This window comes from Scyliorhinus torazame, chromosome 1 (assembly GCF_047496885.1).
Source record: "Scyliorhinus torazame isolate Kashiwa2021f chromosome 1, sScyTor2.1, whole genome shotgun sequence".
NCBI lineage: Eukaryota > Metazoa > Chordata > Chondrichthyes > Carcharhiniformes > Scyliorhinidae > Scyliorhinus > Scyliorhinus torazame.
The window spans coordinates 134,521,206-134,538,911 of record NC_092707.1 but is presented as its reverse complement, the minus strand read 5'-3'; the positions used below and the strand labels follow the sequence as shown (position 1 = coordinate 134,538,911).

Genomic DNA, 17,706 nt, shown 5'->3' with positions numbered 1-17,706 from the left:
CACTGAAAAGGAGTTAGGATCTGCCAGTTCCCATACCATGAGTGATTACACAAAGAAATAGGGATATGGTATATTAAAACAAACTTTAGTACTAACAAAGTGTGAAAAGCTTTAATGTCACACCAGAAAAAGCTTACAATTACAGCTCAAACAATATAACCAATATAGTTAATATAATACCCTTAATTGCTATTGTTATTCCCAATTAACAAGAAAAAAACCAACTCAGCTCTCAATTTACTTTAACTACCAATAGCACATAGGAATACTTACTTGACAGATATGTTCTTTAAGAAAGATTAATCTCTTGGTACTGCTTTAAAGAAAAGATCTGACTTCTCAGACCATGCAGAAAATCAGGCTGTATTTTTTCAGAAGATGCTTCTCAGCTTGTTTCAGCTCTCCCTTGTTCTCAGACAAGTCAGCATTGCTTTTAAAGACTGTTAATCTCTTTTAACTGAACTGCAGTGAGAGCAAAACTGCTTCACTTCTGGTCACAGCTTCATTCAGCTCTGAATTGCACTGACTTTCTGCAAGATGCCGGATACCTTGGCTCCACCCAGTAATTACATTATTTCACCAAGCTAAAATCTAATTAACTCTAAAGGGAATCCCCTTAATCAAAGCAAAGTTGCATTCGCTAGCTTTCTGTGATGATTTATTTGCACCCCTGGCTCCCAAACTTACTGCACCAAACACCTATAATACAATACATCTGAAATTCCTAGATTCATTACACATGCCCAAACTGGGATACCAAGGCTGATCCAAAACTGAGCCTTGGGTCTCAATCATCTGAGTAAGCTGCTTGAGCCTCCATAGGCAGCACAACCTTCTGCAATGCTTTTGGGGTGTCTGCCTAACCATCCGTGGCCTCAGGTAGATGATTATGGCAGGAGTCACTCAAAAACAAACACACAAGCTCTGATGCCTGTTTTAGGGAACCGTGAAAAATTGTTCCACCCTGTTGCAATCACCCTATTTCAAGTAGTCTTGAAATGGTTAGAAGCAAATGAAAGCCGCAAAGCAGCGGGTAGAACAACTAAGCCAGGACAATCAAAGGATGTTGGTTCCCTTCTTGGCCGGCTTTTATCTGTGGATCTTAACGAGCCTCGCAGTTGGGCCTTAGCGGGGGAATTCGTATTCAACGAGCTTCACAGGGCGGTCAATCGGGTGATCCACTTGAGTCTCGTGGGTTTATACAAATACATAAAACAAAAAAGAGTGGCTAAGGTAAACATTGGTCCTTTAGAGGATGAGAAGGGAGATTTAATAATGGGAGATGAGGAAATGGCTGACGAACTGAACAGGTTTTTTGGTTCGGTCTTCACAGTGGAAGACACAAATAACATGCCAGTGACTGATGGAAATGAGGCTATGACAGGTGAGGACCTTGAGAGGATTGTTATCACCAAGGAGGTAGTGATGGGCAAGCTAATGGGGCTAAAGGTAGACAAATCTCCTGGACCTGATGGAATGCATCCCAGAGTGCTAAAAGAGATGGCTAGGGAAATTGCAAATGCACTAGTGATAATTTACCAAAATTCACTAGACTCTGGGGTGGTCCCAGAGGATTGGAAATTAGCAAACGTGACACCACTGTTTAAAAAAGGAGGTAGGCAGAAAGCGGGTAATTATAGGCCAGTGAGCTTAACTTCGGTAGTAGGGAAGATGCTGGAATCTATCATCAAGGAAGAAATAGCAAGGCATCTGGATGGAAATTGTCCCATTGGACAGACGCAGCATGGGTTCATAAAGGGCAGGTTGTGCCTAACTAATTTAGTGGAATTTTTTGAGGACATTGACAGTGCAGTAGATAACGGGGAGCCAATGGATGTGGTATATCTGGATTTCCAGAAAGCCTTTGACAAGGTGCCACACAAAAGGTTGTTGCATAAGATAAAGATGCATTGCATTAAGGGGAAAGTAGTAGCATGGATAGAGGATTGGTTAATTAATAGAAAGCAAAGAGTGGGGATTAATGGGTGTTTCTCTGGTTGGCAATCAGTAGCTAGTGGTGTCCCTCAGGGATCAGTGTTGGGCCCACAACTGTTCACAATTTACATAGATGATTTGGAGTTGGGGACCAAGGGCAATGTGTCCAAGTTTGCAGACGACACTAAGATAAGTGGTGAAGCAAAAAGTGCAGAGGATACTGGAAGTCTGCAGAGGGATTTGGATAGGCGAAGTGAATGGGCTAGGGTCTGGCAGATGGAATACAATGTTGACAAATGTGAGGTTATCCATTTTGGTAGGACTAACAGCAAAAGGGATTATTATTTAAATGATAAAATATTAAAACATGCTGCAGTGCAGAGAGACCTGGGTGTGCTGGTGCATGAGTCGCAAAAAGTTGGTTTTCAGGTGCAACAGGTGATTAAGAAGGCAAATAGAATTTTGTCCTTCATTGCTAGAGGGATGGAGTTTAAGACTAGGGAGGTTCTGCTGTAATTGTATAAGGTGTTAGTGAGGCCACACCTGGAGTATTGTGTTCAGTTTTGGTCTCCTTACTTGAGAAAGGACATACTGGCACTGGAGGGTGTGCAGAGGAGATTCACTAGGTTACTCCCAGAGCTGAAGGGGTTGGATTACGAGGAGAGGTTGAGTAGACTGGGACTGTACTCGTTGGAATTTAGAAGGATGAGGGGGGATCTTATAGGAACATATAAGATGATGAAGGGAATAGAAAGGATAGATGCGGGCAGGTTGTTTCCACTGGCGGGTGAAAGCAGAACTAGGGGGCATAGCCTCAAAATAAGGGGAAGTAGATTTAGGACTGAGTTTAGGAGGAACTTCTTCACCCAAAGGGTTGTGAATCTATGGAATTCCTTGCCCAGTGAAGCAGTAGAGGCTCCTTCATTAAATATTTTTAAGATAAAGATAGATAGTTTTTTGAAGAATAAAGGGATTAAGGGTTATGGTGTTTGGGTCGGAAAGTGGAGCTGAGTCCACAAAAGATAAGCCATGATCTCGTTGAATGGTGGAGCAGGCTCGAGGGGCCAGGTGGCCTACTCCTGCTATTAGTTCTTATGTTCTTATGTTCTAACAACTTTCTCCCCAAAGTCTGCAGGCTGCCCTGTCATAAAGGGTGGAGGAAGTCTCCTTTGCTTCGCCTGTGGCTCCATTTCCGGCGGTTGTGGGGCTGGGTTGTGGGCAGGTGACGTGTTGGGGAGCGTCGCTTCCACGCCGATTGTAGGTGACCGCACCATGGCGAAACTGTTGCCCGAAACTATGGACGCTTGTGTCTCCATGTCGGACCCTGAATCTTCCACCCCACGCATCTTGGTGGCTGTGCCCCTGGGGGTGTTGTCCCTTAGCCCTTGGGTGACGGGCAGGAGAGATGGATGGCTGGCTCATCCGGCGGGGCCAATACTGGTGTTGGCTCCCTGCTTTTAAGCTGGTCTACATGCTTTTGCACCATCCGCTACATTGTTTGTACTGTGTATGATACCATTATCTTTTCCACTACAATTCCTGGTATCCACCAGGCACTATCTTCGAAGTTCTGCACATATCCAAAGATGTGCGGGTTAGGTGGGTTGGTCATGCCAAATTGCCCGTAATGCCCAAATGTTAGGTGGGGTTATGGAGTTACAGGGGTAGGGTGGAGGAGTGGGCCTAGTTAGGGTGCTCTTTCAGAGGGTCAGTGTCGAATTGATGGGCTGAATGGCCTTCTTCTGCATTGTAGGGATTCTATTCTATATACTGTGTCCCCTGGCAGAAAACCTCTGTCCTGCATCAGCCTGATGCGGTATTGTTGCTGGAGATCATATAACCTTTCCACTCTCCGGCCAACATCAGGGAATGTCAGGCTAAGATGGGTCATCAGCCTTCAGCCAATGAGTAATTCCGCCTTATGCTATTGCAGTCGTCATTGGTGGTACGGTAGATTAATTGTAACCATGCCAACTTTGTCTTCATGGATCCCTTGACCTGCAGGGATCAGTGTCGGGACCCCAGCTATTTACAATATCTATATATTAATGATTTAGATGAGGGGACAAAATGTAATAACCCTGAGAAAGAGCAAAATCTTCCCCATGGACCGACCGGCAAGTGTGTGTGGGGGGGGGGGGGGGGTGCACCGGCAAGTGGGGGGGGGGGGGGTGCGTGCAGAGCTGTAACCTGAGAAGGCTCCGAACTCCCATAGGAGTGTCATTATTGGGAGAATCGCCTGGGCCGCCGAAATTTCCGGGGACGCCGGTCCGACGCCCTCCCACGATTCTCCCAAGCGGCGGGAACGGCCCGGTCGAGTTTTGCGGGCGCAGGCCGGAGAATCGCCGGAGATACCCAAAATGGCGATTCTCCGGCACCCCCGCTATTCTGAAGCCCGGATGGGCCGAGCGGCCAGGCCAAAACGGCGGGTTCCCCCCAGCGCTGTCCACACCTGGTCGCTACAGTCGTGGGCGGTGCGTGAACGCAGGGGGGGCGGCCTGTGGGGGGCCGAGGGAGGATCCTGCACCGGGCTTCACCTGGAATGTGGGGTGGCCCGCGATCGGTGCCCACCGATCGTCGGGCCGTCCTCTCTGAAGGAGGACCTCCTTCCTTCCGCGGCCCCGCAAGATCCGTCCCCCATCTTCTTGCGGGGCGGATTTGGACAGGACAGCAACCACGCATGCGTGGGTTGGCGCCGGCCAACCCGCACGTGCGCGGATGACGTCCGTTATGCGGCGCCGGCCGCGTCATCTATGCGGCGCCGCTTTTACACGGGCGACAAGGCCTGGCGCGGGTAGATGACGCGGCCCCGATACTGGCCCATTGTCAGGGCCTGAATCGGTCAGGACCGGGGCCGTTCCGCGCCGTCGTGAACCTCGTCGGCGTTCACGACGGCACGGCCACTTCGGCGTGGGAGTTGAGAATCCCGCCCCATATGTTTCTGGTGCTCTATCAAGAGAAGTACCATGAGCAGCTCCATTAATGGGTGGGCCTGCATTTGTGTTGCTGATCCTGCTCAGTCCGCAATGCTCTGCTCTTATTGGATTTACCAATTATTTAAGGGTCCTTTAAGAAATCAACGAAACATATATTGGAGAATAAAATAAATCTTGAGAATGCCGAGTCTGCAAAAGTATAAACAGCCTATAAAACATTTGTGAACGATTGAATCTCAACCATGACTGTCTATAGATACTAACAATATTTGTCTATAGATACTAACAATATTTCAAAAGATGGGCTGTTAAGCCTACCTAAAGGAGCAATTCATCAGAATTGCAACAATCTAGTAACATAGTAGGGCTAGACTAGTCATGACGCGAAGATTGTAACCGTGAGAAAGAGTACATGGGAAACTGTGCTGTGTCAGGGAAATAATTCATTTTGAGTAAGTGATTAATGTCTAATTAACCAATCACCTGTTAAGTGACTGACACCTTTCTGAACAAATCAGAGGGGGTCTCAACTGAGAATTAGAACCAAGGAGAGTGAATAAGGGACTAAACCACTGTGCCACCGTGCTGCCCCATAGTTCAGTTCGGTTTTTATGCAAGTGTATTGAGTAAATTCTTAGTAATAAAGCGTGTTTTGGACACCTCTATCAAACGGACTGAGTACCTTATTTTTGAAAGAAAAAGTAAGAGATCCTATAGCTCTATTTTGCCCTGCATGCCCCCTTGTTCTAAGGTTGGGGTCTTCCTTTCCCAACTTTTGCTGATTTTTTTGCCTCCACGGCTGGTTCAACAGCATTTCAAGCAGTTAGTTGTTTGTTGGGGGTGAAGTGGGGGGATTTTGTGCCATTTTGTATCCATTTGACGTGTTAAAGGGCCTGGTAAGAAGTTCCCAAGAGAGAGCCACCTTTCGTGTGACTACTCAGCCCATGGATGCCACCGGAAGTCGGAATTCCCTTCCTAACACGGCTATGCAAGTGGTACAAGGACTGCAGCGATTCAAGAAGAACACCCATCACCACCGTCTCAGAGCTCATAGCATGAGCAACAAATACTGGCTTGCCGGTGTTGCCAATTTCCCAAGAACAAATTTTAATCATATTGTTTTCTTCAGATCCCATTGAACCAGAACCTGCCAAGGCTGCACATAGCCCCATTTTTTTGCCATTTTTTTTACAATGGGGAACTCTGTTTGCCGTAACTCCCCTTGTAGTGAGAGATTGTGACGCCATTTATATATGACATCCCGATTTTCGGGGCCCCCAAAAGAATCCCCAACCTCCCCCCCAGCCCAAATGCAATACGGGAGGGTTCTCTTGCGTTGAATCTCGCGAGATGTTGCTAGCCAAGTAGATCCCGGGAGCGAGATCTCCAGCTTTCATCGGCCATGCTATGCCGCGGCGAGATGCTTTTCTGGCGCTGCGTGGCCGGAGGATCGCGCCCAAAGAATTGCATAGAATATTTAGCACAGACCCGGTGATTAAGCCCAACACATCTATGTCATATTTATGCATCACACAAGCCTCCTTCCACCTCTCTTCATTTAATCCCATCACCATAATCTTCTATTCCTAATTCCCTGATATGTATGTTTAGATTCCCTTCTATGTAACTAAGATATTCACCTCAACTACTCCACGAGATAGTGAGTTCCATATTCCATTTACCCTCTGGGTAGAGGAACTTCTAAATTCACCATTGGATTTATTTGTAAGAAGTCTTACAACACCAGGTTAAAGTCCAACAGGTTTTTTTCGAATCACTAGCTTTCGGAGCATTGCTCCTTCCTCAGGTGAATGAAGAGGTGGGTTCCATTCACCTGAGGAAGGAGTTATGCTCCGAAAGCTAGTAATTTGAAACAAATCTGTTGGACATTAACCTGCTGTTGTAAGACTTCTTTCTGTGCTCACTCTGGCATCTCCACATCATGGATTTATTTGTGGCTAATCTATTTATGGCCATAATTTTAGTCTCCATCAAAATTGAAACAACTTTTCCACATTTACCTTATCAACCCTCTTCATAATTGTTAATCTAACTGAGGAGGAGTGATGGCATATTGGTAATGTCACTGGGCTAATAAAGAGGCCCAGGCTCTGGAGACATGGGCTCAAATCTTACCATGGCAGCTGGTGAAATTTAAATTCAATTAATAAACATGGAGTTAAAAGCTAGTCTAATGTTGATCTATCGCCAAAAGGAAATCTGCCATCCTTACCTTGATTACATATGACTCCAGAACCACAGCAACGTAGACATAGACATAGGACATACAGTGCAGAAGAAGGCCGTTCAGTCCATTAAGCCTGCACCGACCCACTCAAGCCCTCACTTCCACCCTACCCCCATAACCCAATAACCCCTCCTAACCTTTTTGGACACTAAGGGCAATTTATCATGGCCAATCCACCTAACCTGCACGTCTTTGGACTGTGGGAGGAAACTCGAGCACCCGGAGGAAACCCACGCAGACACTGGGAGAACGTGCAGACTTCGCACAGACAGTGACCCTGCGGGGAATCGAACCTGGGACCCTGGCACTGTGAAGCCACAGTGCTATCCACTTGTGCTACCGTGCTGCCCATAGTTGTTGACTCTGATGTGGCCAATAAGTTGACTCTGAAGTGGCCAATAAGCCACTCAGTTGTATTAAAAAAATGAAATCGGACGGACCGCACAGTCAAACCTAGAAATGACAATGGTCAACCCTGCCTGGTCGTTCTGGAAAAGTCCTCCTTACTCCTTACTAACATTTGGTGGCCTGTGCCAAAAGGGGAGACAGTGGCATTGTGGTATTATCATTAGGCTAGTTATTTTGAGACCCAGGATGCTCTGAGGACCCGGGTATAAATCCCAACATGGCAGACTGAATTATAACAAACTGGAATTAACAGTTTAATGGTACCATGAAAGCATCGTTGAGTGTTGTAAAAACCCGTCTGGTCCCCAAATGTCCTTTAGGGATGGAAATGTGTCATCCTTGTCTGGTCTACATGTGAACAGGTACTACGTGTCCTTGATATGTATGTCCCTGTCAGGCAGGGAAGAGATGGTCGAGTGAGGGAACCATGGTTGACAAGAGAGGTTGAATGTCTTGTTAAGAGGAAAAAGGAGACTTATGTAAGGTGGAGGAAACCAGATTCAGACAGGGCGTTGGAGGGATACAAGATAGCCAGGAGGGAACTAAAGAAAGGGATTAGGAGAGCTAAGAGAGGGCATGAACAATCTTTGGCGGGTAGGATCAAGGAAAACCCCAAGGCCTTTTACACATATGTGAGAAATATGAGAATGACTAGAGCGAGGGTAGGTCCGATCAAGGACAATAGCAGGAGATTGTGTATTGAGTCTGAAGAGATAGGAGAGGTCTTGAACGAGGACTTTTCTTCTGTATTTACAAATGAGAGGGGCCATATTGTTGGAGAGGACAGTGTGAAACAGACTGGTAAGCTCGAGGAAATACTTGTTAGGAAGGAAGATGTGTTGGGCATTTTGAAAAACTTGAGGATAGACAAGTCCCCCGGGTCTGACGGGATATATCCAAGGATTCTATGGGAAGCAAGAGATGAAATTGCAGAGCCGTTGGCAATGATCTTTTCGTCCTCACTGTCAACAGGGGTGGTACCAGGGGATTGGAGAGTGGCGAATGTCGTGCCCCTGTTCAAAAAAGGGACTAGGGATAACCCTGGGAATTACAGGCCAGTTAGTCTTACTTCGGTGGTAGGCAAAGTCATGGAAAGGGTACTGCAGGATAGGATTTCTGAGCATCTGGAAAGACACTGCTTGATTAGGGATAGTCAGCACGGATTTGTGAGGGGTAGGTCTTACCTTACAAGTCTTATTGAATTCTTTGAGGAGGTGACCAAGCATGTGGATGAAGGTAAAGCAGTGGATGTAGTGTACATGGATTTTAGTAAGGCATTTGATAAGGTTCTCCATGGTAGGCTTATGCAGAAAGTAAGGAGGCATGGGATAAGGGGAAATTTTGCCAGTTGGATAACGAACTGGCTAACCGATAGAAGTCAGACAGTGGTGGTGGATGGCACATATTCAGCCTGGATCCCAGTTACCAGTGGCGTACCGCAGGGATCAGTTCTGGGTCCTCTGCTGTTTGTGATTTTCATTAATGACTTGGATGAGGGAGTTGAAGGGTGGGTCAGTAAATTTGCAGACGATACGAAGATTGGTGGAGTTGTGGATAGTGAGGAGGGCTGTTGTCGGCTGCAAAGAGACATAGATAGGATGCAGAGCTGGGCTGAGAAGTGGCAGATGGAGTTTAACCCTGAAAAGTGTGAGGTTGTCCATTTTGGAAGGACAAATATGAATGCGGAATACAGGGTTAACGGTAGAGTTCTTGGCAATGTGGAGGAGCAGAGAGATCTTGGGGTCTATGTTCATACATCTTTGAAAGTTGCCACTCAAGTGCATAGAGCTGTGAAGAAGGCCTATCATGTGCTAGCGTTCATTAACAGAGGGTTTGAATTTAAGAGCCGTGAGGTGATGATGCAGCTGTACAAAACTTTGGTAAGGCCACATTTGGAGTACTGTGTACAGTTCTGGTCGCCTCATTTTAGGAAGGATGTGGAAGCTTTGGAAAAGGTGCAAAGGAGATTTACCAGGATGTTGCCTGGAATGGAGAGTAGGTCTTACGAGGAAAGGTTGAGAGTGCTAGGCCTTTTCTCATTAGAATGGAGAATGATGACGGGCGACTTGATAGAGGTTTATAAGATGATCAGGGGAATAGATAGAGTAGACAGTCAGAGACTTTTTCTCCGGGTGGAACAAACCATTACAAGGGGACATAAATTTAAGGTGAATGGTGGAAGATATAGGGGGGATGTCAGAGGTAGGTTCTTTACCCAGAGAGTAGTGGGGGCATGGAATGCACTGCCTGTGGAAGTAGTTGAATCTGTGGAATCTACTTGTCACCAATGCATCTGTCCATGACAGTATTGGCAGGAGTGACCACTGCACAGACCTTATGGAGACAAAAGTCCCATCTTCACATTGGCGACACCCTCCATCGTGTTATGTTTTACCGCTGTGCAAAAAGGAATAGATTTCAAACAGATCCAGTAACTCAAAGCTGGGAATCCATAAGGCACTGTCGGCCATTCAGCAGCAGAGCTATATTCAACCACAATCTGCAACTTCATGGCCTAGCATATTCTCCCACTCTACCATTACCATCAAGTCAGAGTATCAACCCGAGTTCAATGAAAAGTGCAGTTGGGAATGTCAGGAGCAGCACCAGGCATACCTAAAAATGAGGTGTCAGGCTGATGAAGCTGCAACATAAGACTCCTTGCATGTCAAACTGTTGAAGCAGCATGTGATAGGCACAGCAGATTCCACAACCAATGGACTAGATGTAAACTCTGCAGTCCTGCCGCATCCAGTCATGAATGATGGTGGACAATTAAACAACAAATAAGCGAAGGCTTCACAAATATCCCCAAATGCAATGACACTGAAACCACGTTGGTGGAAAACACAAGGCTGAGGAATATACAACTGGAGAATCATAAAATCATAGAATTTACAGTGCAGAAGGAGGCCATTCGGCCCATTGTGTCTGCACCGGCCCTTGGAAAGAGCACCCAACTTAAGTCACACCTCCACCCCAATCCCCGTTACCCAGTAACCCCACCTAACCTTTTTTTGGACACTAAGGGCACTTGGAAAGAGCACCCCACTGAAGTTCAAGCCTCCATTTATCCGCGTAACCCCACCTAACCTTTTGGATACTAAGGGGCAATTTAGCACAGCCAATCCACCTTACCTGCACATCTTTGGACTGTGGGAAGAAACCGGAGCACCTGGAGGAAACCCACGCAGACACGGGGGAACATGCAGACTCCACACAAACAGTGACACAAGCCGGGAATCGAACCTGGGACCCTGGAGCCGTGAAGCAACCATGCTAACCACTGTGCTACCCATGTCACAGTTCATTCCCGTTCGGTGGTTGTAGTTTTTCTGTCAGTTCCACTAACCTCGCTAGTCTGTCCTCCGTACAGAAGTCCCTAAAAGTCAGTGTCCCACCGTCCTGTCTCCACCTCATAAAGGTGGTGTCCATCATGGCTGGCACGAACCTGTGATTACCGCAGATGAGGGCCATAGTGGACATTTTGGTTCGGCCGAAGTGCTGTCTCATTTGGTTCCAGGTTAGGAGTGTGGCTACCACCACTAAGCTTGTTGAGTGCTTGGTTGGCAGGGATGGGAGTGCCATTATAGCGAGGGCTCGGAGGGTCATCCCTGTGCAGGATCTCTCCTCCATCCTCACCCAAAACATTTCCGGTTCTTTCACCCATCCCCTCATTCTTTCTGCTGTGGCTGTCCAGTGGTAGTACTGTAAGTCTGGGAGGGCCAACCCCACGTCCCCCTCCCCAAAGCTTCTTTTTCTCTGTAGGACCCTTTTGGGGATTTTGGGCCCCACACACGCACGCAAACACAAACGCCATGATCATTTTGTTGACCGAGTTAAAGAAGGCCTTGGGATGTAGATTAGTATGGATCTAAACAGGAAGAGGAATCTGGGTAGCACTTCATCTTGTTCGTCTGCACACTCTAGGGAGAGTGGGAGTGTGTCACATTTCTTCAATTCCTTTTTTTACTTCCTCCACCAAACTGGTTAGGTTCCATTTGTAGATCCATGTCCAGTCGTGGGCAATTTGGATCCCCAGATAACGGAGTTTGCATTGGGCTCGCCTGAATGGCAGTCCCTCCAGCTCCACCTTTCCCCCTTTCAGGTTCACCAAGAAGACTTCACTCTTGCTCAGACTGAGTTGGTAGCCCAAGAACTCTCTCAGGAGCTTCATGATCCGTTCCATGCTGTTTTGTGGGTCTGAGATGTGGAGGAGCAGTTCATCCGAATAGAGATAGACTCTGGGCTCTCTGTCCCCTCTTCGGATTCCCTTCCAGTTTTCGCTGCTCTGAGGGCGATCACCAATGGTTTAATTGGCAGGGCTAAGAGGAGCAGAGACAGTGGGCATCCCTGCCTTGTGCCTCTGTGCAGTTGGAAGTATACAGAGCTGATGGTTGTTCTGTATGCTCGTCATGGGGACATTGTACAGAGGTTTCACCCAGGAGGTGAATCTTGTCCCCAGCCCAAACCGCTCTGGCACCTGAATGAGGTACTTCCACTTGATTTTATTGAAGGCCTTTTCTCTGTCCAGGGAGATGATCACCTCTGGTGTTCTGTCCCCAGATGGGGTCATTATCACGTTCAGCAGGTGCCTGAGGTTCACTGTAAGCTGTCTACCCTTGACAAAGCCCATCTGGTCTTCCGCAACCACCTCTGGTATGCAGTTCTCCAGTCGCCTTGCCAGGATTTGAGAGAGTATTTTCGCATCCACATTGAGCAGCGAAATGGGTCTGGAGGATCCACATTCAGTTGGGTCTTTGTCTTTCTTGAGTATCAGCAATATAGTGGCTTGTGCTAGTATTGGAGGCAAAGTGCCCCTCGCCAGTGAGTCTGCAAACATCTTCCACAGTTGCGGGACCAGTGCTGCCACAAATGTTTTGTAGAAGTCTGCCAGGAACCCATCTGTTCCCGGTGCCTTCCCCGCCTGTATAGAGCTGATGCTCTCCATGGCCTCTCCCAGTTCTAGCGATGCTTCCAACCCCCTTCTCCTATCTTACCCACAGCTGGCATGCCCAGTCCATCGAGGAACTTTTCCATCCCCGAGTCCCCATCAGAGGGCTTGATGGTGTACAGCCCTCGGTAGAAGGCCTTGAATGCTTCATCGACTCTTTTTGGTTCGACTACCAGTCCATCTTTGGTATCCTTCACCCCGCTATTTCTCTTGTGGCTTCCTGCTTTCTCATCTGGTGAGCCAGCAGACGGCTGTCTTTTTCTCCATGTTCGTAAAAGGTCCCACATGTCTGGCGGAGTTGGTGCACTGCTTTCCTGATGGATAGCAGGTTAGAGTCCATTTGTAGCTTCTTTCTCTCCAAGAGAAGCTCTACGGTCGGGGCCTTGGATGACCGTTGTCTATCTCCATAGAATCATAGAATTTACAGTGCAGAAGGAGGTCATTCGGCCCATCGCATCTGCCCGGCCCTTGAAAAGAGCATCCTCCTAAAGCCCACACCTCCACCTTATCCCAGTAACCCAACCTAACCTTTTGGACACTAAGGGGCAATTTAGCATGGCCAATCCGGCCAGCAGCACAGTTCAATTCCCGTAACAGCCTCCCTGAACAGACGCTGGAATGTGGTGACTAGGGGCTTTTCACAGTAACTTCATTTGAAGCCTACTTGTGACAATAAGCAATTTTCATTTCATTTCAAAATACAGCACAGAACAGGCCCTTCGGCCTACGATGTTGTGCCGAACCTTTGTCCTAGATTAATCATAGATTATCATAGAATTTACAGTGCAGAAGGAGGCCATTTGGCCCATCGAGTCTGCACCGGTTCTTGGAAAGAGCACCCTATCCAAGGTCAACACCTCCACCCTGTCCCCATAACCCAGTAACCCCACCCAACACTAAGGGCAATTTTGGACACTAAGGGCAATTTATCATGGCCAATCCACCTAACCTGCACATCTTTGGACTGTGGGAGAAACCAGAGAACCCAGAGTAAACTCACGCATACACGAGGAGAAAGTGCAAACTCCACACAGACATCCAAGACCGGAATTCACCCGGGACCCTGCTCTTTTCCCAAAACATTTTATTTTCCTTGAACACACTCTGTACAAAACTCGATCACCACATCACACCCAACAAGGGCCACCTGCAACCTCTTTACATATCAGTGTCAATTATTGGATACTTAACATCAATGAGACATCTAATTGGAGTGTCGCTTAACCCATTCCTCAACAGTCTCTCCTTCCTTGGAGAAAAAAAATTATTTGGTAAATATTGGTTTCCCCCGAAAAATCAAAATTGCAAGAAACTCAAAAACACACGCAATTCCCCCCCCCCCCCCTTTTTTTTCATTTTTGGAAGGGAAAAAAAAGTCATAGAAACAGGTGCCCTTCACCTCTCTTTTTGAAAAACAATCGGACAATTGATAGCTACTGTCAACCCATTAAATATTGCTACCTCCCCTCTGTCCAACATCTGCGTGGGCAGCATGGTAGCATAAGTGATTAGCACTGTGGCACAGCGCCAGGGTCCCAGGTTCGATTCCCTGCTGGGTCACTGTCTGTGTGGAATCTGCATGTTCTCCTCATGTCTGCGTGGGTTTCCTCCGGGTGCTCCGGTTTCCTCCCACAGTTCAAAGAATTGCAGGTTAGATGGATTGGCCATGATAAATTGCCCTGAGTGACAAAAAAAAAGATTAGATGGGGTTATTGGGGTTATTGGGTTCGGAGATAGGGTGGAAGTGAGGGCTTAAGTGGGTCGGTGCAGACTCGATGGGCTGAATAGCCTCCTTCTGCACTGTATGGTCTATGTTCTATGTTTGTTCTAAACTTCCGATGTCTATCCTTAACCTTTTCTCATTCACACTATTTGTAGAGTGCACATTTTCCCACAGGGATTTATTGTCAATGTAACACTCAATGGGTATGTTACCCAAATCCCCTAATCTCAAAATGCCTGTCAATATCTGAGATATATAAAAGGCCATATTCACCGCCTGTACAAGGCTTAATGTCTCAGCAGCCAAAGTGCTTTTGACCACTCTCCTTATTTTCTTTGTTTCCCACACAAGGCAACATTTACCATTGTTCTCCAAAAGGAAAATTATAAAACCTCCTCCGCATGAAACCCCATCACATAAATTTGCATAGGACACATCACTATAATCTATGAGTGTCAAGTGCCTAAGATCACCTAAAACAGGGAACCTCAAAACACACTCCTGCATTTTTAGTTTGACCAACGCTTTATTTGCTCTCATTATGTCTGCCACTTTCGGATCATTCATTTTTGTACTCAACTCTAAATCATCTAAACTAATGTCCGGTCTACTCTATCTACCTAACCAATTCAGTTGCCCAATTAAACTTCGCAGTTGCTCTTTTTCCATCTTTGAAACCACTGCGTTTTTTTGTGAAACCCAACCACGACTAATTGCTATTGGGGTGATGCTCTCCAAATACGATTGCTGACGTAAAGTTGCCCTAACTCAGTCTGTCCAATTTTCAGTCCAATATATTTAAATGCACCGGAAGCCTGACTTCCAACCCTGAATTCTTTCCTCAACCCAGAGATTACAAAAGCTTCAAAATCACTAGACCCACCCCACAAAAAATCATCGACATGCATCATAAAGATGCCAGAAAGATTTCCTTTATAGTGCCAGTAAAACATTGCCGGATCTGCTTTCAACTGGCAACAGCCTAACTTTAACAAAACTGACCTGACTGAAAAATACCAGACTCTAGATACATCATTTAGATCATACATCATCGAATTAACAGTGCAGAAGCAGGCCGCTCGGCCCATCAAGTCTGCACCGGCCCATGCCTCCACCCTTTCCCTGTAACCCAGCAACCCCACCTAACGTTTCTGGACACTAAGGGCAATTTAGCATGGCCAATTCACCTAACCTGCACATCTTTGGACTGTGGGAGGAAACCAGAGCACCCAAAGGAAACTCACGCAAATCCTGTTCCATATCCAGTTTCAAGTGTGCTTTCTTCATCGACGGTCTGCTCTAGAAGCAACGGTATCTCACTTGATACAACATCTGTGCTAATGAAATTATTCACTCCGGCAATATTGCAAGGGATCACCACTCTTTTCAGCGACTACAGGGTATTATCATCCCCAAACCTGAAACTTGTGGAACTTTCAAATTCCTTAACCTTGTTATGATTTTCAGCATTCAAGGAGTCCAGGTAACATTTTAACCAGTCAATTTCATACACAGTAGATATGCAGCCACTGTCCAATACAGCACAATTGAAGGATTCTGCAAACAACACTCTCATTACCAGATTAAAACTGCTTGTTAATAGGACAATGCCTTCTTTCTGGTCACTATCTTTTTCCTCTTCCGACTCTTCCATTTCATGTGTAGCTTCAAACACTCTATTATATCGTGTTGGACAGTTGAAAGCATAATGGTATTGAGAGTCACACCAAAAACATCGATTTATCGTACCTCGGGCATTTCAGGAGTTCATTTTCCTGTTACAATTATCCGTGTCCCTCCTCCTGTTTGTAGCTGTATGATGTCGCTATTCTGTCAGTAGTGTATCTTCCATAGTCTGCTTTACTGCTGACTGACCCATTTGTGTCACAAGAGCCAAAGGAATTGAATGTTTCCCCAGAAACATCTTTCAGGCCTCTATCATCTGATCAAATAAGGTATCATTATCTGCAAACTTAACTCCTGTCAAAACCAAGAGCCTATCCAAATTGGTAACTCTAGCACAGTCCAGTAACTTAAATGCCAACACGGACTGTGGAAATTCTAGGCGGTGTTTGTGCAGCCTTTTGTATAGTCTGCTAAATTCCATTATATCGTCCTCAATAGAGATATCCTGTTTTCTGAAATCTATCAAATTCTGACCAGGCTTCATACGCACTGAACATGGTATATCTTATCCATGAAACACAATGATGGGCGGGATTCTCCGATCCCCGCCGGGTTGGAGAATCGCTGGGGGGGCGAAGTAAATCCCACCCCCGCTGCCCGCCGAATTCTCCGAAGGGTGAAAAGTCGGCGGGGCGTCAATCGCGCCGCCCGCCTTGGAGAATGGCAGGGGCGAGCGCGAGACAATGGACTCCGGGGCTGCCCATATTCTCCCGCCCGGATGGGCCAAAGTCCTGCCGACGTGACCATGGGTCACGTCGGCGTAAATCAAAACACCTTTTTAACGGCGTCAACCAGTACTGATGGTTGACGTCGTCCAGCGTGGAGGTTGGTCACGGCCTGGGGGGTGGCCGCAGGAGAGGTGATGGCGTGGCCGCAGTCTGTGTGTGGGGGGAGAGGTGTGTGTTGGTGTGTGTGCGGCGGGGGGGGGGGGGGGGGGGGGCTTCGGAGGAGTGCCGGGGAAGGAGGGGGTGAGTGCCGGCGAGGGGGACGGGGGGGACGAGTGCCGGCGAGGGGGACGGGGGGATGAGTGCAGAGTATGGGGGGATGAGTGCCGGGTACGGGTGGGGAGGGGGGGAGTGCCGGGTATGGGGGGATGCGTGCCGGGTACAGGGGGATGAGTGCCGGGATGGGGGGGGGGGGGGGGGAGTGCCGGGTAAGGTGGGATGAGTGCCGGGTACGGGGGGATTAGTGCCGGGTACGGGGGGATGAGTGCCAGGTACGGGGGGATGAGCGCCGGGTATGGGGGGATGATTGCCAGGGACGGGGGGTGCGAGGGCAAGGGAGTTTGTCCGCCTGGCCAGGTGCCATCCTCGAACAGTCACGCCCATGCAGCCCATGCCACCTGGCTGGGGGGAGGGGGGGTACGGGCAATGATGACATGTCGTCGTTCCCCCCCCCTGCAGGCCGTCATGTTTTCTGATCAGTCAGCGATGTTGGCCGCCGTGGCGGCAGCCGCTATTCTCCATGTTGCCCTGGAGGAGGAGGAGGAGTGTGCCAGAGAGGTGGTGCAGGCTGCCGCAGAGGGGCAGGTGGCAGCCACCCAGGTTGGAGGGACACCCGCCCGACAGGACGAGGAGAAGGAGGAGAGGGAGCACGTAGTGGAGGAGGAACACGAGGAGGGGGCGGAGGACCTCGCGGCGCCACAGCAACAGAGGCACCCGAGGAGGCCCCGTGTGTACCAGCCCCGGCTGTCATACCAGGACCTCATGGACCGGGAATGCAGGAGGAAACTCCGGATGAGCCGGGAAACCGTGGCACACATCTGCCACCTGCTGGCACACCTGGCACCACGTGGTACTGGGGGGGACGGGGGGGG

The 17,706-nt window shown here is 48.0% G+C and overlaps 1 protein-coding gene across 1 annotated transcript in view; it reads right to left on the bottom strand.

Moving 5' to 3' along the window:
* Positions 1 to 17,706, bottom strand: part of LOC140417302 (receptor-type tyrosine-protein phosphatase U-like) — a 1,277,635-nt gene that overhangs the window by 600,992 nt on the left and 658,937 nt on the right. The gene's annotated exons all lie outside the window — the stretch shown is intronic.